This window comes from Neofelis nebulosa, chromosome 9 (genome assembly GCF_028018385.1).
Source record: "Neofelis nebulosa isolate mNeoNeb1 chromosome 9, mNeoNeb1.pri, whole genome shotgun sequence".
Classification (NCBI taxonomy): domain Eukaryota; kingdom Metazoa; phylum Chordata; class Mammalia; order Carnivora; family Felidae; genus Neofelis; species Neofelis nebulosa.
The window spans coordinates 86,155,650-86,177,501 of NC_080790.1; the positions used below are offsets into that span (position 1 = coordinate 86,155,650).

General features: G+C 43.3%; 1 protein-coding gene across 3 annotated transcripts in view; it reads left to right on the plus strand.

The window, feature by feature from the left end:
* The window catches only part of NCK2 (NCK adaptor protein 2), a 157,903-nt gene that overhangs the window by 67,032 nt on the left and 69,019 nt on the right, over positions 1-21,852 (plus strand). For all 3 annotated transcript variants that reach the window (XM_058684590.1, XM_058684589.1, XM_058684591.1), the window contains exon 2: positions 12,059-12,244. The gene's annotated coding sequence lies outside the window, so the exon portion shown is untranslated. The remainder of the gene's footprint in view (positions 1-12,058; positions 12,245-21,852) is intronic.

Genomic DNA, 21,852 nt, shown 5'->3' on the forward strand with positions numbered 1-21,852 from the left:
TTTGAAATCTCTTCCTGTTTCCTCTTGTGCACAAAATTGCATTGTGGAGCGAAAGTTTATCATTTCATAATGTGTGTAAATGAAGGGATCAAAGCTTTTTTCTTTTTTGATGCTTACACTGGGTGAAGATTATCTGAGAAGACCTGGCAGACCAAGGAAATGGGTTTGACTTTCTGCCAGGTGGTCATTGAAATGTTTTTTCCTTTGTGCCCAGTTAAAAGGCTGGGCCTGTAGATTTTCACGCTCTCGTCTGGTTTCAGCTTTGGAAGTGCTTACACAGCTAATCTGGCATTTGTGATTATTTCTACTTTGAGCTCACCAGGAGGCTCTTTGGGGATATTCAGACAGAAATGACTTAATTGGATTTCAGCCCACACACAGTATTTGAATGGCTTTATGGATGACATTAATTGGGCAGCTGCCATAGGAAGTAATATATATATATATATATATATATATATATATATATATATATATATATTTGAACTCTAGAATTTCAAAGTACTCTTTGATTCATTCCCTCTCATTGATTCATTGCTAATTTATTTAACAAGTGAAATACTCTAGAAAAATTAATTTATAGCAGTAAAATTAAGAAATATGGTTCGTTAAGTAGAACCATCCTTTGGTTTTGGCATGGTTACATCATTATCTGTATTTAAGGCTCCATGTTCACACTCACAAGCTGGCTCAAGGACAGTTGTATAAGGGATTCAGGGTCTCTTGGATTGAAATTTGGGAGGAGAGGATTCTGGGCCAGATGGCACTGAATGCTGTAGGGTATTGGACAATTGCAACAGATCTTACAAATATAATTAAGGAAGTGAAAGTTTATTGGATGATAAATGTCAGATATTATCATTTTATCGAGCGCCTGCCATGTGGCCAAGCCATATGGACCTCAGCGTGTGGAGGTCCTTTCCTGGAGGCTCTTCCTGTCTAGATAGCCTTGAAATAGGAGAGTTTATGATTATAAAAGAGTGATTTCTTCAGAAACATCCTCCATTCCTGTAGAATGTCCCCAAAAGGAGAACATTTGAGTTCATGTCTGAGCAATGAGTTGGATTTGTCTGGACAGTGGCTTTGGGAAGCTGGAGGGGTAAAGATATTCCCAGTATAGGGAAAGAAATAGTAGACATAAAGGCACAGAATTGTGAAAGCATCTGGCATTTGGGGAAAATGGGGGTTAAACACACTCTGACCATTTTAGGAATATTTAAAAGTAGCTAAGCATACTTTCAGAACACAATATTATTAACACTTCTGTTCACTTGGAATAATCATAAATTTGTTCTGGAAGTTAAACTTTATAACTGTTAGCCTTTTTTTGATGGGAAAATTTAATTCACCCAGCTTCCTTTTCATTCCATATTTTATGGAATTTTATAGGATACATTTAGGGGATACTATATTATCTATATGAGCATCACCCCTAATTAAAAGTGGGAGAAACAAATCAAGTGTATTCAGTACCCATCAGAAATGAATGAAATAGGATAATATGCAGTGGGATTTTTTTTTTTTCCACACAGTTCCTTAGAAGCAAATTCGGGGCACGTGGGTGGCTCACTCGTTAAGCGTCCCACTTTGGCTCAGGTCATGATCTCACAGTCTGTGGGTTCGAGTCCCGCATCAGGCTCTGTGCTGATAGCTTAGAGCCTGGAGCCTGCTTCAGGTTCTGTGTCTCCCTCTCCCTGTGCCCCTCCCCCACTCATGCTCGGTCTCTCTGTGTCTCTCAAAAAAAAAAAAAAGAAGAAGCAAATTCATTCTGTGGGAGGCTTCTCAGTTACCAGTAATTTACCAAATTAAAACAAACAACCTTCCCACAAAATCTTCCTCCAGAGCTCAATTGTTCTCTAAACTTCCAGGGATTTCTCAGATGCCAAAGATCATGGACTCTTCCCAGTCTTTTTTGAGCCACTACCTTCATCTAATAGCTATAAAAATCATGTTCCCCACCCTCATCTTGAGAGTCCCGTTTTGGTTTCTTTTTTTAATTTTTTTTTTTTTTAACGTTTATTTATTTTTGAGACAGAGAGAGACAGAGCGTGAATGGGGAAGGGTCAGATAGAGGGAGACACAGAATCTGAAACAGGCTCCAGGCTCTGAGCTGTCAGCACAGAGCCCGACGCGGGGCTCGAACTCACGGACCTCGAGATCGTGACCTGAGCCGAAGTCCGCCGCTTAACCGACTGAGCCACCCAGGCGCCCCATCCGTTTTGGTTTCTTAAAAGGCCAATGATGTGATCTAGAACAAAAATGGGGTTTGAGTAGCCCTTCAGATCCCTGGAGTACTAAAATCTGCATCAGGCCCTATAGTTCACTCACTTAGGAATACGGTGGTTTAATCCTGAGTTAATGAGAACCTAGGCCCTCCCCTGAACAGCTCTCTCTAGATGTTTCCATCCTGTGATGCCCATGCGTTTCAGCTGCAGGCTTAGCAGATTTAGTGTTCTCTCTAAAATTAATGTGTGGCACTAAAATAACGCCGAGGTGTTGAACTTGAAGGGCAGGGGAAATAAAGGATTTGAGATTTCTGATTTGATTAATTCTGGGCTTAGATTTATATAAAACAATGGAAATGTTCCTTGTAGAAAAAAAAAAAGGACTCTTGTTTTAGAGAAATACAGGAGAAGCATTCTCAATAGGGTAGTTTGGGGGCATGAATGCTGCCTTTCTGGGGTTGTGTAAGAGTGTCCGTCAGTGAAACCATGCCACCTGGAGCCACTGCCCAGGACTCATCTGCCCCACAGATGGTTATTCTTTTTAAAATCATTTTATTAAAAACCAGAAGAACAGCATTCAGTGCTTCGACTATTTTATGACTTTTAGTCTTAGTATTATATACCTATTCTCAGTTGAAGAAGTAGAGTGGGACCTTTTCTTTTTGAAGGGCCTAGAAGTGGAGGGAAGCACCATGCCTGTGATCCCAGGGAGGATCCCGCTGGAAAATGGAACCAGTGGAGGAGTGTCTGGGTAGCTCAGTCGGTTGAGTGTCCTACTCTTGATTTCTGCTCAGGTCATGATCCCAGCGTCATGGGGTCAAGCCCGTTGACTGGCTCTGCGCTGAGTGTGGAGCCTGCTTGGGATTTTCTCTCTCCCTCTCTCCTTCTCTCCCTCTCTCCCTCTTCCTCCCTCCCTCCCTCTCTTTTTCCCTCTCCCTCTCTCCCTCTGCCCCTCTTCCCTGCTCACACACACTCTCTCTAAAATAAAAAGGAGGGAAGGAAGGAAGGAAGGAAGAAATGGGACCAGTGGAAAGGACGGAAGTGGAGGACTGCACTGATACATTAGTGCTTCCAATTTGTTTTGTCATTTACTGAATCATTGATTAATTGGGTTGCACCCTGGTACCAAGTACAGGGTCAGTCCTGGGTCTCTGCCCTTGAGAAAAGTTAGTCTTCTTCCATCTGATGAGTCCTTTGTACTAACTGCCCATTTGCTGGAAATGCCAGGGGTAGAGGGACATGTAAAACAGCATCAAAGAAATGAAATTTACAACATCCAGAATGCTAAATGTTCTGCAGGACAAATGACCCAGCTTCTTTAACAAATCATCATTAAAATAAAATAGATTTAAAGTGACTTGAAAGACATACAAAACATTGTAATTTATGGGCATTATTTGGATCCTGATTCAAATAAATCAGCTATAAAAAGACATTTATGAGGTGGCTTAGTTGGTTAATCTGGCTCTTGATTTTGGCTCAGGTCACAATCTCACAGTTCCTGAGTTTGAGTGCCACATTGCACTCTGTGCTGATGGTGTAGAGCCTGCTTGGGATTCTCTCTTTCCCTCTCTCTGCTCTTCCTCTTCTCATGTGTGCGCATGCTTTCTCTCTCTCTCTCTCAAAATAAATAAACTTAAAAAGACATTTATGAGCAAATTGGGAGAATTGGAACACTAAATGTGAGGTTTATATTAAGGAATTAATTGTTCTTTTAGGAGTAGTAATGGAGTTGTACTTATCTACTGGTGATACACACTGAAGTGTGTATAGATAAAATAATTTTTTGTGTGGGATTTGCTTTCAAGTCACCTAGTCGGGATTGGGGCAGAGTGATTGCCTATAGGTCCATAGGTGTTGAGGTTGAGTGTTACTGTACCTGGGGAGACATACCCTGGTTACTTCTGCAAATGGTTAAACATCTCCGTTAAAATGCAAAGTACGCTGATTATGGTACAGTATGGTGAATGTTGCAGTAGGACTTTGCACTGAGGAGGGAAGGCAAGACCTTCTACGTAGGAGAACTGGGAGCATGTTCCCAGAGGTGGCAGTGTTTAAACTGGGTTTGAAAGAAAGAATATGTGTATGAAAACTGGAGAGTCTGTTCCTTTTGTGCCCAGGAGGAAGGAAGCCGGGAGATGCTGTGGGTTTTCTGGTGGATTTATTACTGACTGGTTCCTTCCATTCATTCATTCCTGCATTGATTTAGGGCATGTTTTTCAGGTTTCTGCGGTATGTGATGAGAACTGGTGAAGGAGATGGTATATTAGTTTGCCAGGGCTTCCATGACAAAAGACCACAGGCATTGACTGGCGTAAAGAACAGAAATTTATTTTCTCACAGTTCTGAGGCTGGAAGCCCAAGAGCACGGTGTTGGCAGGTTTGGTTTCTCTCCTTGGTTTGTAGATGGCTGCCATCTTGCTGCCTCCTCCCATGGTCATCCCTCTGTGCTCGAGCATTCCTAGTGTCTCTTCTCCTTCTTATAAGGACGCCAGTCATATCAGATTAGCGTCAATCTCCATTTAACTTAATGACCTCGTTAAAGATCCTATCTCCAAATACTGTCACATTCTGAAGTACTACTGGGGGTTAGGACTTCAACAGAGGAATCTGGGGGGACACAATTCAAACCCAGAAGGAAGAGTGCTTAACTGACTCTGGAGGTATCCAGAAACTCTTTCGAGAGGAGGGGCCTTGAACAGCCTCTTGAAAGAGGGTAGGATTTCAGCCCTCTACTGGGCACTGGAACAGGGTGGGGAGGGAGCCGAGAATCTGCAGGAAGTTCCCAAAGATCAGGTGAAGGTGGGAGAGGGCTTTGGAGACCAAGGCAGTGAGCAGCCATCTTAGCAGTGGAGTTCTGAAATGACAGAACCGGAATGGAGAGGAGGACTGATGGTGAGGGCTTGTTTAGGGCCGGGGGCAGGGAGTATGGATGAGAGGAAGGGGAGAGAGCATGTGCCCTATGTCCTGGCTGGGCTTCCCTTCCGGAAAACCATGCAATGAAGAGAAATGGGAAAGGGGATGTGATTTTATCTAATAGATTAATGTCCTAATCACCAAAGTAAGACGTAGTTGTAAAAATGTTACAGAAAAGTTAAAAGTAAAATCATACTCCTCACCCCTGTTTCCACCCCATAAGCTTATTGGTTGTAACCACTGTTAACAACAGCCTGTGTCTGGCCTTCTTGCTTGCTTTTTAAGATTCTGTTTTTAAAAAGTGTAAATTAAAGAGAGAGAGAAAGAGAGAGAAGGAGGGAGGGGAGAGAGAAATAGGATTTGCTTGGGGTTCCTGGGTGGCTCAGTTGGTTGAGCACCTGACTTTGGCTCAGGTCACGATCTCACGGATTGTGAGTTCGAGCCCCATGTCCGGCTCTGTGCTGACAGCCTGCAGCCTGCTTCTGATTCTGTGTCTCTCTCTCGCTCTGCCCCTCTCCTGCTCATGCTCACTCTCTCTTTCATTCAAGAATAAATAACACATTAAAAAAAAATTAGAGAATTTGCTCACCCGTACCCCATTTGTTGACCTTGGCCTTTCTTCCATTTTCCCCCATTCTTTCAGTTCTTTATCCCCCAAAAGTAAAGGACTTGAACTTCAGCAAAATAATTAATAATTCTTACACATATTCATAGTTAAAAGCCTTTGAATTACCTGGCACACCAGAATTGTCTCAGATAAGATTTTAGAGTCTGTGTGTCTTGTTTTGTGTTGCCTTGCCTTCCCTGTCCGTCCATCCTGCCTTTTGAAACAAAAGGGGTTTTGCCCAAGTTTTATCCAGTAGTGCATGTTAGTGTTTAAGGTTTAGTTTTGTCAGTGTACCTTTTATGGGTATTGTAACTATCTGGACAGCAACGGGCCCGTGTCATAAAGAGTGCTAGTGAGCCTTTTAATAATGTGACGGCCATGCCTCATTTTGTTGCTCTTCGGTCGTATTGCATTTTTCACGAATTGAAGGTTTGTGGCAACCCTGGGTTGAGCGAGCCTATTGGTGCCACTTTTCCAACGGCATTTGCTCACTTCACGTCTTCATGTCACATTTTGGTTAAGGCTTGCAGTGTTTCCAACTATTGCATTAGTATTACATTTGTGATTAATCACGGTGATCAGTGATGATGGCTGGCATTTTTTTTTTAGCAACGAAGTATTTTTTAATTACGCACGTACATTGTTTTCTTAGACCTAATGTTGTTGCACACTTAATAGGCTGCATTATAGTGTAAATATAACTTTAAATGCACTGGAAAGCCAAAAAAAAAAAAAATTCATGACTTGCTTCTTGCAGTATTCATTTTATTGCAGTGGTCTGGAACTGAACCCTCAGTAACTCCAAGGTACGCCTGTATGTGTCATTAGATTGTCTAGCTATGGCATTGAGGTGGATAGCAGGCTTTGTAGGCTGATCCCGAAAACTGATTTGGACAAGGGGGAAGATCTCAGGAGTAACACACCTTATCAGACCTTTTGGAGAATGGAGTTTTGTACCATCAACTATATAAACAAAAATCTTAACAAACCATTGGAAGTGGCGTTGCTAATCAAATTCCTATCTGTTAGAATTTTTAGGCAGTGGACTGTAAAACTTAAATTCATATTAAGATTTGCATTATGACTTTTTTGTCATGGTATTTTAGATAAGCCTTAATAATTTTTTTGGTACCGCATTGTCAAGTTTTGATAATTCTTAAATCCACTTGTACGTCAAAGCCACAGAATTGGAGCTGAAGGACCCTTGTCCTGAAGGAGGAAACAGAGTCACAGAGTCATACAGGGCTTTGGGTCACTGAACCAGGCCTGGGACCCCATTCTGATCTGTGGCCTCATGCCACTTTTTGTGATCTCCTTCTATGTGGTTGACCCCGGTGCCTGCAGTTTCAGTCCTACAAGGCAGAAATTTCCATTATTTTAGAACGTAGAAACCTCAGAGCTTAAAATCTGACCCATTTTCCCTCCTCTCCAAACACCTGCCTTAGCCATATGTGATGGCACTTTGTGGCTGTTCAGAGAGTTAGAAATCAGTACTTCTTTTTTTTTTTTTTTCCATTTTCATTAATGAACTTCTAATCAACAGATATAATCAACTGATAACCAGAATTGTCATTTAGAACAGATAGAAATCCAGCCCAATGCAGAAAATCTTGGAGTTTGTCAGGGAGCCTGGGTGGCTCAGTAGGTTAAGCATCCAACTTCGGCTTGGGTCGTGATCTCATGGTTCGTGGGTTTGAGCCCCGTGTCAGGCTCTGTGCTGATGGCTCAGAGCCTAGAGCCTGCTTTGGATTCTGTGTCTCCATCTCTCTCTTTGCCCCTCCCCCATTCACACTCTATCTCTCTGTCTCTCTCAAAAATAAACACACACACACACACACACACACACAAATTAAAAAGAAAAAACCTTGCAGTTTGTCCTGCTCAGGACTGCTTTATCTTGAGTAAGAATCCTAATTTCATGGGACTTTTTGAAATTTGGACCCTAGCTTATGGCCTTCCATTACTCTCTGGACCCTGACTGGGGACCACTGTGCATGGTGTGAGTCCACATGGGGGAAGAAACCAGGGTTGAATTTTAGCCAGGCCACTCAAGGAGACTTTTGTATAGCTTTGTTCAGTGTCTGAAACTAGCACTTTCCCACCAGAATAAAGTTTTCCACCAAGTAGCTTGGTAGGAATGAAACATAGTTAGTTCTGCCAGAAGTCACCAAGATAGCCTGGCCCCATGTCCTTCTGGTCAGGCAGGGACCCTGCATATTCCTTCTGAGCTGGATGTCAGCTTGGGCCACTGTAGGGCCTATGTGCTCTGAAGAGGAGTCTCACGTGGAGAGGGCAAAGAGGGGTAAGAAAGGCAAGATGAGGCTGTGACATTTGGGAGCCCAGAGGGCCTAAAATTAGGGGTCTGGAGGTTTCTCGTGGTGCATTTGGTATGTGTAACATTGAGTTGTGATGCTCACCTGATGTAACCTGCGACTCTTTTGGTTGTGTGCACTACTCAACCCAGTCAGATGATGTTTTTCAGTAATTCTTTTTGCTGCATTAACATCTAAGAGAAACGGTTCCTTTGAAAATAAGGTGCTGTGTGCCTTCGTGGGCTTGCTTCTTTGACGCAGCATTATGCTGTCCCTACCTGATTGGAGAGGCTGAAGCTGGCCTCCCAGCGTAGCAGATACTCCAGACCGATGGCGGCGGCAGTCAGTCTCTGCCTGAGTCTCCAGGCTCTACCTGTTAGTGGTGATCTTTTCTGAGGAGAAAGAGCATTGGCAGGGCTCTGAAATCAGGCCGGGGCGCCGTCTGACTTTGGCTCAGGTCATGATCTCACCGTTCGAGGGTTCGAGCCCCGCGTCGGGCTCTGGGCTGATGGCTCAGAGCCTGGAGCCTGCTTCGGATTGTGTGTGTCTCTCTCTCTCTGCCCCTCTGCCGCTCATGCTCCGTCTCTCTCGAAAATAAGTAAATGTTAATAAAAAAATTTCAAATCAGGCCAGCGTAGGTTTAGATTCTGGCTGTGGGCCATCTCGGGGCTTAGTCCCTGAGCTGTATGATAAGATTTGTCTCATCGGGTTGCTGTGAAGGGGGAGCGCCAGTGCAGTGTCTCACTGGGACCAGGACAAGCTCTTCTCGTCTCTGCCTGTTACTCTGTTTCTGTGAATCAGGGAGAAGGAGAGGTGGTATCCCCTGAGCACCAGTATGAGCCTTCGGGAGATTTGAATGGTCCGGGAACAGTGGCCAGCTGTAAAATAGGTAGAGCTGAGCGTCCCCACACACAGCTTTGGGCCATCAGCGGAACAGGGCGCATCCCCCCTTGCTAATCCTTCATGACTCCCCTGGAGTAAAGCGCGTTAGTGCTGGACGTCACCACTGGACTTCCATGCGGGGCTAAGGTATGAAGGACACCGCCCGGGACCTCCGGTGTCTGGTGCTGTAGCAGGCACTGGAAGTCTAAATTAGACTAAGGTCGGCACTGGTGGCGGGGCAGGCCCTGGCCCCAGGACCCATAGTGCTCCCAGAATTGCAGATCGAGGTACCGAGGCACGCAAGCCCAGAGCACACCCTCCCAGTTGAAACAGGTGCCGTAGCCAGATGCCCCCAGAAGACCGGGGAGAAGCCCCAAGTTGTGGCTCAGGTTTTTCACAAACATATTTGAGAAAAAGAAAATGTCAGTGTTACAGACAGTTCAGAAAATCCTGTGGATTTCGCGGTGACAAAACGTTGCATTATTAGGAGTCCAAAGTGATGTGGAGGGGAGATGTTTGGTATCAGGGTTCATTGCTTTCTGATTCTACCTCTTCGTCGTCTGTTTCTAAAGGGAGATGCGCATGGTGCTAGTGGAGAAATATTTTCAAAGGAAAACCTAGACGCGTTTCGTATATTCCCGTCTGTGTGCAACACACTCTGTAGACTGTCCTTGAGTCAATTCTTGGGCGAGAACCTTCTGCAGTCCAGCTGACCTTGTGCTGGGTAGCGTTTGCAGTCTGAGGTGGTTTTTGCATAAGAGTGTATGCTTTCCTGATGGGTTTAAATCTTTGTACTTAAGATCTGATTGGAAATGTTTATCCTTACCAGAGGTTTTGAATACGCCAATAGCCCCACATTAAATAAACATAGGACGTGGGCAGGGTACATTTAAACCCAGGATGAGACAGGTCTTGATCCCTCTGTTTATTTCCATTGAAGGCGTATGCTTTGTGCATTGACCATTTGTCTGTGAAATGCTTTTCTCTGGGAAAACACTGCAGCCTTCCTTTTTCACACTTGAATCCCAGATAGCCATTCGTGGATTCGAGCCCCGCATCGGGCTCTGTACTGACAGCTCAGAGCCTGGAGCCTGCTTCAGATTCCGGGTCTCCCTCTCTCTGTTCCTCCCCTGCTCTCACTCTGTCTCTCTCAAAAATAAATAAAGGTTAAAAAAAAAAAAAAAGAAAAAAAAAAGAAAAAAAAGAATACTTGCTCAGGACCTGAGTCCGGATACTAAAACTTCTATTTCTGGAGATCCTGTCATTTGATGATTGTAAACATGTAGCAGAGAGAAGGGTGTAATTGTCCTGGTACACGTCTTGCCCAAACCTAGTATTTCTTTTGTGCTGCGGCATCACCTTTTCCTTGCATTAAATCATATATATACATATATACATATATATTTTTTAAGGTCTGCAGCCTTTAAAATAATGCTAGAGAGTGCATAAAGAGGAATTAATTTTTTAATCAAAATTTATGAATGTGCCATACAACGTTTTTATGAAAGCCCTACTTGAATTATCTTTTTCTATTGGACTAAAATAGAATTTGATTTTTTCCATGGGGTATTTAACGTTTTGGGTCATAATCATGCTAGGGATGAATAAATAGATCTTCTCTGAATGAACTGTCAGGACCGATCCCCTCTGGGTCTGAAATGTAATTAAAACTGTCAGTGAACTCTCTTGGAGGTCCACAGAGCTTCAGGGTCCCCTCAGCAATGCTGGGCAAGGACTGAAAAGAGCCCCCCAAGTGCAGAGAACGTAAGGCAGCAGCAGACTCCCCCAGAGCAAGGGGGAGAGGCCACAGGTCATCTCCGTCAGGCTGCTCTTGTCCCCATTTCCTTGTGGTTTCTGGACGTTATTCTCAGATTTCCTGCAGGGATGTTTTGTAGCACAAGGCTGTGGGGTCCAGTAGGGGATCTCTCCCAGTAAATGACCAGTGCAAGAGACCTCCGAGACAGAGGAGTGAGTCTCTAAATTTAAACATCCCTGCTCTCTGCAACCCTTCTCCCTTCATTAGGCTCTCAGACTTGCTTCCTTTCCACCTGGCAACCTTTCTTTTGTTTCCAGCAGGCTTGGAAGGCTGTGGGGAGGAGCCGTCTTGGGGAAGAGGGCTGAAGAATCTTGGGAACTTAGGTGCCCGGGTTATGGCTAGCTGTCCCCACCGTCCCCATCTCTTTCCTCCATAGAGGTACCTGACTGCCTCAGAGGTACCAGACAGGGATCTGAAGGTGGAGGAGGAGGACGTTTTTGTTTGGGCAGGGGTCAGTAGGTACAAAGCAACTTTTTTCTGGGGTGTATTGAAAATATTGGACCCTCATGCACTGCTGGTGGGAATGCAAACTGGTGCATCCACTCTGGCAAATAGTGTGGCGGTTCCTCAAAAAATTAAAAATAGAATTACCTTACGACTGAGCGATGACACTACTAGGAATTTATCCGAAGGATATGGGAGTGCTGATGCATAGGGGCACTTGTACCCCAATGTTTATAGCAGTGCTATCAACAATAGCCAAGGTATGGAAAGAGCCCAAGTGTCCATCAACTGATGAATGGATAAAGAAGACGTGGTTTATATATACCATAGAATACTACTCAGCAATGAGAAAGAATGAAATCCTGCAATTTGAAACAATGTGGATGGAACTGGAGGGTATTATGCTAAGTGAAATAAGTCAGGCAGAGGACAGTGATCATATGTTTTCACTCATACGTGGAATTTGAGGAACTTAACAGAAGACCCTTCCCAACCATGGGGGAAGGGAAGGGGCAAAAAATTAGTTTCAGAGGGAGGCAAACCATAAGAGACCCTTAAATACAGAGAACAAACTGAGGGTTGATGGGGGCGTGGGGGAGAGGGGAAAATGGGTGATGGGCGTTGCAGAGGGCACTTGTTGGGATGAGCACTGGGTGTTGTATGTAAGTAATGATTCATGGGAATCTACTCCCGAAACCAAGAGCACACTGTATACACTGTATGTTAGCTAACTTGACAATAAATTCTATTTAAAAAAGAAAATTACTGGTTTCAGGCAAATAATTTTCAGGCAGTTAACTTAAAATCAAACGAGCACGTGGTCCCAATAAATGTGTTTTTTTCTGTTTCCTTTCAGAATTCATATGTTCCTTCTATACAAGTGATTCCCCAGATCATAATCCTCTGCTGAGATTTGGGTTGGATTCAAGAATCTGGAGAATTCCTGCAGCTTTGTAACTTCAGGAGGTGTGACCAGCTGAGAAATTCACCTTTTGAGGAGTTCTGCGTTTTGCCAGTCATCTCTTATAACTGAGTGCCAAAGGTAAGCCTGTGATTTCCTGCTTAAAACAGCTGGGAGAAGTTGGTGCTTTCGCCTCAAATGCTCGATTTGCATGGTAGGTTTTCCATTAGTAAAATGACAAGAAGTGTGGCCCTCATGTATTGAGCTACATAAACTGTAAGTTTTCAAGGGCCCTGGTTCAAAAATGAGTTGACTGTTCCTGCATCAGCACATGATGGCATTACTTGAGTAACCAGGAAGCAGAATGGTGGGTGTCCCCCCACTTATAAAACGCCCTGTGGCACCAGCTCAAGGTGGCCTTGAGTCTGTACAAGTCGAGGCCTTCCTTGTGCTGCTCTGGGACTATGAGATAAATAAGAACTGCCTTCAGGATGCTTTTGGTCTGGTAAAGGTTCATTCCAACTGTGACGCCTAGAAGAATAGTCTACGTGTAAATGTGCAAACGGATAAAGGATTCTGGGGAAAATTCTGCTTGTTTGTATGAGAAATCTGCTCACACGTGTTAAAACTGTACCCGTAATACAGCATGTGGGCTCTGAGATCCAGGGATCCTGTAATAGCCGTTCCTGGGCAGAAACATGTAGTCTGTATAACAGAAATATTTTTCAGCCCTAACAAATCATTTGGGACATACGATTGAAATTGTAAGGGTTGTGGTTTGGTAGTGTGGTTAATCTGGTGTTCTGTCTCTGGCTGGGCCGTAGGCAGGCTTTATGAAGAAGGTACAGTTTGGAGGTGGGAACACCCAATTCACTAGCTTTTCTTCAGACCCTTATTTTGCTTGTGTTATTCACAAATTGTTTTAAACTGTTCTTGAATCTGTAACTTTGGGCTGTAGAATCTCTTGGTATGATTTCTGTAAGTTTATTAATTTAATATAGATGAGAATTAGCTTTCATTTCATCTAAAACTGCTGCTAAAATTTTTGTAAGTGGGTTTTTTTTTCCCCCTTAACGACTTTTTTTTTTTTTTTTTTGGAGGCTTCTTAATTTTACTTCTGCTCCTTTTTGATGTGTAGTAACCTGAACAGCACAGAAATAATAGGTAGTATTTCATAAGAGTAGGATTAAGTGTCTGGGTGTCTTCAGCTTATTATTATCCTTTATGATTTCACTTGGAGGAAATGACATGTCCCATTTATTTAGAGTGTTGTTCATTGTGATTTCCAGGTCTAGGGCTTGGTTTGGAATTGAGAGCTTGAAGGTCATATTGTGTAGCTGAATTCTATGCCCTCCTTCCTCTCTCCCACTATGCTTAAAGTTATCCTGACCCTGTGCCCTCTGGACTGGTCTCTTACTAGCTTTACATAGCCTCATGCGTCGATGGGGCATTCCCAGGTTTCTCCTTCAGACCTGATGTAAGATAAACACCATTGGGATGTTTCATGTCCAATCCTAGGAGATTTCCATTACACAGAAAAGCTCTTACCCTTTGCAAATCAATTTTTTATAATAGTCATTGAAGTGGAACCTTTTAAGACTTAGTCTTTTATAAATGCAGTCACGTATTTCATGGTAATCGAGAAATTAGTGCAAATCCTCAAATCTGATCGTCAGGATTCATCAGGAATTCATCAGTATTAGAATGTGACACTTAATGGCATTAATGCACTTCATGTTATCACTTCAGTTATTCTGAAAGTGTCTCGTTCGGAGAGTGGTAAGGCAGAGAAAGTAACGTGCTCACTCCTAGCAGTATATTCTGCACGAGTGCCCGGCAGGTATCTATTACTATCAGGCAAATGGTTGATTCCTGTGTACGGTTAGATAGAGAACCATTCATAATCATGAAAAGATACTTACAGAGATATCTATACACATATTATTTTAACTAGTTCATTTCTATAAGCTCATGACATCCATGACCAAAAAACCCTGATTGACTTATTAAGAATTACTTTTGTGGTTTAGATAAATGTCCAGTGGGAAAATCATTAGATGTATCCATTTGTATAATAAATATTTATTGTGAGCACCAACTAGATTCTAAACCATTGACCGTTTTAGCACTGTGTTTTAGCAGCTACAAAAATAGATAAAATAAGCTCTAGAAAGCCTTTCTCATGCCCTTGTGGGATGAGGCTGGACCCTGACAGCTGTGGCTGGTTTCTTACAGTGAGTCCCTGGTGCACATGGCAGGGCGATCTGGCTGGCCCTCAGAGAGGAGTCTGGAAAAGCCAGAGGATGCTCTGTTTGGAGTGAGTTTTGAAGAATGAGGGCATGTGTGCACCGAGGCATACTGGGTCCCCTTGGCAAGGACAAGCTAGGTGAATTCACTGGGGTAATGGATCTTAGAGTTTCCAGATCATTTAAGCAATATGGGTGGGGACCCAGCATGCTCTTTGGTCAGTGGTCTTTCAATTGCCAGCAGGAAAAGGGCACATTTTGGAAAGAAGTGACAGCCGTGCTAGCCTGGTAAGGTGGTTAGTGGGATGTCAGCCTCGAATGAATTGCCCAGTTATTGGGACACAAAGTTTGCCCTGTCCTAGCGCAGACCTGCACCTAGGGCCGGGCTGAGGGTGGAATGAATAAAGACGGTGGAATGTCCATGCTCCATCTCAGAGGGGCCCAACTGGAGTCCCAAGCCCCTGTTTACCAAGTTGTGCACTTCCCTGCCCCATATTGTCTTCCCTGGAGCCTCCCCCACTTTGAGGTTGAAGAGCAGAATCTTGGGAACTCCCTAACCTTGACCCTGCCTATTTTGCGAAGTGGAGACCATGGGAGAAGCCTGGCAGCAGACCCTTTCCCATTTACATTAGAACTGTTAGAGAATGCGTAGCCTGTACTTAACTCTTCTCATGTATGATTGAGAATCGACTGGGGTTCATGGTCGTTGGAGGCTGGCTGGGGTTTACTGGGGATGAAAGACATGAAAGGGCATGGTACACTATGCTGAAAATCTCTCATCTTTTGAGAAACGATTTAGAACCATTTTCAGGACAGAAGCTTAAGGGGTAGAAGGATCATGGTGTTACGGAGCAGGAAAGACCGTGGCTTAGGTGAGAAGACTCGTGAGCGAAGTGAAGGAAAGGAGACGAAGATTTCAGACCGTCAATTTGCTGATAGGAGTATCGGAGAGCAGATGTTAGCGGGGATCCTGTCCACATCATTTCCTTTATTCTTTTTTTCAGTTTTCTGGAGGTCTGATTGACAAAATTGTAAGATACTGAAAGCATACTTCGTGGTGATTTGATAACCATATACACTGTGAAAGAATCCTGACCATCTAGTTAATTAACACGTCCATCACCTCACCTATTTCTCTTCTCCTGTGTGTATGTGAGAACATTTAGGTTCCCTCTTAGCAAATTTCGATTAAATAATGCAGTGTTATTAACTGTAGTCACTCTGTTATACATTAGATCCTTAAGCTTTATTTATCTTCTAGCTGGAAGTGTGTCCCTTTTATCAACCTCTGGCTGTTTCCTCTAACCTCAGTCCCTGGCAACCGCTTTTCTACTCTCTGTTTCTAGGAGTTTGACCTTCCCCCCTCCCCGCCGCCAGATATCACATATAAGTGATACTACACAAGATTTGTCTTTCTCTGCTGGCTTATTTCACTTAGCATAATGCCTCAGGGTCCATCCGTGTTGTCAAGAATGGCAGGATTTCCTTTTTTTTTTTTTTTTTTTTCACGGCTAAATGTTATTCCGTTATGCATAAACACCACGTCTTAATCCATTCATTGCTGGATAGACACGTAGGTTGTTTCCGTATCTCGGCTATTGTGAATAACAATAGCAGTGAATTTGGGGGTGCACACATCTCTTTGATATCCTGTTTTCGTTTCCTTTGGATAGATACCCAGAAGTGGGATTGCTGGATCATATGGTGCTTCTGTTTGTAATCTTTTGAGGAATCTCCATAGTGTTTTCCACAGTGGCTGCACCAACTTACTTTCCTATCAACAGTGAGAAGGTGCTTCCTTTTCTCTACATACTTGTCAATACTTGTTGTCTCTTGTATTTTTGCTAATAGCCATGCTAACAGGTATGATGAGGTGATATCTCATTGTGGTTTTGTTACATTTCCCCGGTGATTAGTGATGTTGAGCGCCTTTTCATGTACCTGTTGGGCATTTAGATATCTTCTTTGGAAAAATATCTGTTCAGATCCTCTACCTATTTTTTGTTTGTGTTTTTGCTACTGAGTTGTATGAGTTCTTTATATATTTTGGATATTAGCCCTTCATCAGATAATGTGATTTGTATTTTTCCCCATTCCGTAGGTTACTTTTCACTCTGTTTATGGTTTCCTTTGCTATGGAGAAGCTTTTTAGACTGATGGAGTCCCACTTGTTTATTTTTGCTTTTGTTGACTTTTGCTTCCAAAAACACATTGCCAAGACCAATGTCAAGGAGCTTACCGCCTATGTTTTCTTCTGGGAGTTTAATGGTTTCAGGTCGTATATTCAAGCCTTTAATCTACTTTGAGTGAATTATGTCTATGGTGCAAGATAGTGGTCTAGTTTGATTCTTTTACATGTGGCTGTCCAGTTTTCCCAACACCATTTATTAAAGAGACTATTCTTTCCCTGCTGTATATTCTTAGCTCCCTTGTTGGAAGTTAATTGATCATCCACGTATGGGTTTATTTTGGGGCTCTTTGTTCCATTGATCTATGTGTCTCTTTTTATGCCAACACCATACATTTTTGATTACCACAGCTTTGTAATATAGCTTGAAATCAGAAATCCATGCCTCCAGCTTTGGGGGTCTTTTTTGGTTTTTTTTGCTTTTGGTTTTTTTCCCTCAAGGTTGCTTTGGCTATTCAGGATCTTTTGTGGTTCCATACAAATTTTAAGATTGTTCTATTTCTGACAAAAATGCCATTGGAATTTTGATAGGGATTGCACTGAGTCTGAAAATGGCTTTGGGTTATATGGACATTTTACCAATATTAATTCTTGCAATCCATGAGCATGGAATATCTTTCTGTTTGTGTTTTCTTCACTTTGTTTCATCAGTGTCTTACAGTTTTCAGTGTATAGATATTGTACCTCCTCAGTTATATTTATTGCTTAGGTATTTTATACTTCGTGATGCAATTGTAAATGAGATCGCTTTCTTAATTTCTCTTCCTGATAGTCCATTGTTAATGTAGAGGAACAGAACCGATATTTGTACAGCATATTGATATTGTATATTGCGACTTCATTGAATTTGTTTATCATGTCATCTGCAAATAGTGACCGTTTTTCTTCTTCCTTTCGGATTTGGGTGCTTTTTGTTTCTTTTTCTTGTCCAATTGCTCTGGCGAGGAATTCTAGTACCATGTTGAAAAGTGGCAAGAGTGGACATACTTCTCTCGTTCCTCGATCTTTGGGGAAAAGCTATCAGTTTTTCCACTACTAGGTATGTTATTAGCTGTGAGCTTTATTATGTTGAGTTTACACTGCTAAAAAATACTGCAGTATTGATTCTACCACAGTTAACCTGGTGGTGGAGTTGATGGGAACCTGCTTTAACCTACTGGACACGTTTCAGTCCAGGTTTGCTCAAGTACAAGGGCTCTCAAACATCTGCACCTGTGCTCTCATTTGTACCCCATGCTTGGAGTGTGATGCTTATAATGCAGGGCAGCATTCCATACAGATGGCACCACCCCTGGAGAGGGTGGCCGTGCCTCTCTCTCCCTGTTCTGGGCAGCCAGTGAATCTGAAAAGGGATTTCACTTGACTGTAATATCTTTGTGCATCTTAGCAAATTTCACATTATTGCATATTAGGTTTGCTGCAACATTCTAACCAATTATGGTCTGAAAGTGGATATTTCTCTGTGTACCAAAGAAACACATTTTATTTTATTTTTTTAAATTTTTTTTAACATTTATTTATTTTTGAGACAGAGAGAGACAGCATGAACAGGGGAGGGGCAGAGAGAGAGGGAGACACAGAATCTGAAACAGGCTCCAGGCTCTGAGCCATCAGCACAGATGCCTGACGCGGGGCTTGAACTCACGAACTGCGAGATCATGACCTGAGCTGAAGTCGGATGCTTAACTGACTGAGCCACCCAGGCGCCCCAAGAAACACATTTTAGATGTCAGTCCTTTTTGTCTTCCCATTGATCCTTTTATTTTGAACTTCTTGAAGAGTAAATGGAGGGACTGAGATGGATTTTTAAAAATGCTTTAAACTTACATTCCAGTGAGCTCTTTTCTTCTTCCAAGGATCGAAATTAAAATGGAGCATAAATTGTTTAAAAAAAAAAAAAACAAAAAAAAAAACAACCTACCAGACGCTTTTCTGGTACCTGGCACAGGGCTTTTGCCACCTCTGTTGTTGTCCTTAATCTGAAAGACAGATCTCATTACCCCCATTTCATAAACAGAGGCACTAACCCTCAGGAGAGAGTAAGAGGATTGCCTGTGTTCATAGAGTTGAACTTGCACAATAGCATTTTGACCAAGTCCTGGTTTATAAGTCCATGTTCTTTCTCTTCCCCATGTCCCTGACATACCCTGGCAATGACACAGTAATCCCCTGTTGTCTGAGCACTAACTTGGGACCGGGGTCCACTTGACACTCAGATTAAACAGCGTGGCCAAAGCCCAGAGCTCATAAGAGCAGGCTGTACCCCCACATTTTCCTGACCCAAAGCCTTTCATTCTTCCTAGACCATGAATTTTATCCATTTACTTGGTTTTTCCATAGAAAAGTCTCCAGGAACTAAGTATGGTTTGGAAGCAAGTCTCTTTTGGAAACTTAAAGAAGGGAGCATGAAGGAAAGCTTTGGGAAGGATCAGAGGGATGGGAGACAGGAAGCTGAATCCCGTGGAGGGCATTGTACCTGCTGAAGTCCTCGCGTCAGCTCAGCAGCTCGGGACCAAGCTGAGGTCAGGACACAGGCCTCAGACTTCCACTTGTGCTGTTCCCAGATGGCGTTCAGAGTCACCTTGTACTCGTGATTCCTCTCTTATGAACAGACCTTTGAAAGAGAAGTCACTTGTAGACTCAAGAGGACCTGGTATACTTTCTGTGTTCCGGGTCGTCCCGTGGTCCATTATACTTCCAGGACCTTTGTACACCAGAGTGAAGCTGCATAAAATCGCAGTTTAATGATTTTTCAATGTAGGCAATGAAACCATCATTTTATAGTGGTTGCGGTGATGATCAAAGTTGAAACAAGCATTTTTCTTTTCTGTCTTACCTAACATGCCCTAACAGGGTGGCTTCTTAGAAAGCTGGAAAAAACAATTAAAAACACGGGAAAGCAAGTCCTTGCCCTTTCCACACCCTTTCTTTTCTCTCTGACAGATTGTAGAGGCTGAATTCATAGCATTCCTGTCCTTTCTCCACTGTTCTCTGACTCGTACCTTCTGGTTTACTAAGGAATTTTCCTATAAATTTTCCTAAATTCTCTTTAAAGCCAGGTGATGTGGCCGTTCCCCTCTCTTTTCACACCACCACCGTTGTATAAAAGAAGGAAATGAGCCAGAAGGTCATGGGTTATAATTACTTAACCAAATATGGCCCTGTGTTGGATGGTGACCTTCATGCTGGTTTGCATGGTGACCTAGTAGCACTCTTTGTCTTCTTTTAAGAGCCTGTAGATGTGACAGAACAATACTAAGAGGCAGGTCACACGGAGCTTGAAATGAGAGCATTGCTGCAGTCGTGGCTCCCCAGTTAGGTGAAGTGTTTTTTCTTGACCTTTCTTGAAAAAACAAAAAGCACATTCCTGCCGTGTGCACGTGTTGCAGGGTAGGGGGATGTAGGCTTTTTTAGCAAGTTACCACACATCTGTGACCGATGACGGGTTGCATCCCAACAAGCCTGTCATAAGTTGAAAACGGTGTTAAGTCAAAAAAGCATTTGATACACCTGTGAACATCAGCGTTTAGCCTAGCCTAGCGCTTAGAATACTTACTTTAGCCCCCAAGTGGGCAAAATCATCTAACACAAAGCCTGTTTTCTAATAAAGTGTTGAATATCCCATATGATACATTGAATACTGTACCGAAAGTGAAAAACAGAATGAAAACAAACAAAAAAACCGGAATGGTTGTCAGTATATCGGATATTGATCTTCGTGATCGCGAGGCTGCCTGGGGCCGTGGCCCCTGCCCTGCGTCATGAGAGAAGATTGTACCACGTATCACTAGCCTGGGAAAAGATCCAAATTCAAAATCCAAAGTACAGTCTCTACTGAATGCATATCGCTTTCACGGCATCATCAAGTCGAAAATTCCTAGGTGGAGCCGTCGGAAATTGGGGGCCCTCTGTAGATCTCGAACAGGGAGATCTGTTGGAGGTGGTGGATGTGTTTATTACCTTGTTTGTGGTGATGGTACCAAGGTGTATGCGTATGTCCGAACTCATCCAATTGTATATATTAAAGATGCGTGACTTTTTTTTTATATGAAGTATATCTCAGTTAACTTGAAAAATAAATTGCTGTGTCAGTATGAGAATTCCTTTGACCTCCCACCAGCGTGTGCTGATCTAAAGGGGTGCATGGGATGCTGCAAAGCTGTCTTCCACAGGAAGTATGTCTGGTGGTCCTGGAACACTGTGGGGGGTGGTCCTAGGGACCTCTTGCTTCCACCTTCTCTGTGGAAGGTGTGGCGGTCCAGGTTATGTTACAGAACTGTCCACACGGTACTGTCCTAGGACTCCAAAATCATAGACCCGGCACTTCTCTGGTCCCTCCATGTCACCATCCCAGAAACCAAGGCTTAGACCTTAACACATGGCCATGAAAAACACCAGTGAACAGATGTCAGTCTTTGTATCACACACCCGCATGCACAACACTTTCTCCAGAATCCTCTGTTCCAGGCACGAGTCAAAGAGGCTTGGAATATAACCTCCAAGAAAATATCATCATTGTTTTACAAAACTGTGTTCAATATGGAGTTTGGGGGTTATAAGACAGGCATTTGAAAATGGCCAGTACATAGCTTCTCCCACAAAAGAGACCACCACCAGACCCAGGCTATGGACAGGAAAGACCTTCTTGTTTCAGGCTCCTGGGATCAGTGGTTCTCCCTAGCTCTTCTCATCCTTGTTTTTTCTTTAATGTTTATTTATTTTGAGAGAGAGAGAGCGTGCATGCACAAGAGAGGAGGGGCAGAGAAAAAAGGGGAGAGAGAGAATCTCAAGCAGGCCCCGTGCTGTCAGTGCAGAACCCTACGCGGGGCTTGATCTCACAAACCATGAGATTATGACCTGAGCTGAAATCAAGAGTCAGACGCTTAACTGACTACCCAGCTCTTCTGCTCTTGGCATGGAAAGTCTCTCATAGTCTCTGTAAGCACTACCAAATCTACGACAAAATCTCTGGGTAGGATCATAAACTGTAAGTCCCCAAACCTTCTAAACAAGTCTGAAGAAGCCGGGTCTCAGAGCTGCTGTACTCCCCGCTCCTTTCCATGAGTGCCTTTGGGGGGCCCAAGCAGAATGCAGTCTTCTATGGAAACATCCCACCTGTACACTAAACATTCTGAGTCCCCTAGTGGGCCCGGGTCTGGCCTAGAGTCCACGCGGTGGCCCTGGGCTGCTGCTGACTACCACCTGCCCACACCGTGGCCTGCATAGTATTCCACACAGGAAGGGCAGAGAGCCAAGGGCTCCGGACAGGGAACCACTACAGTGGATTCAAAAATTAGGATCTCCCTTACTTCCAG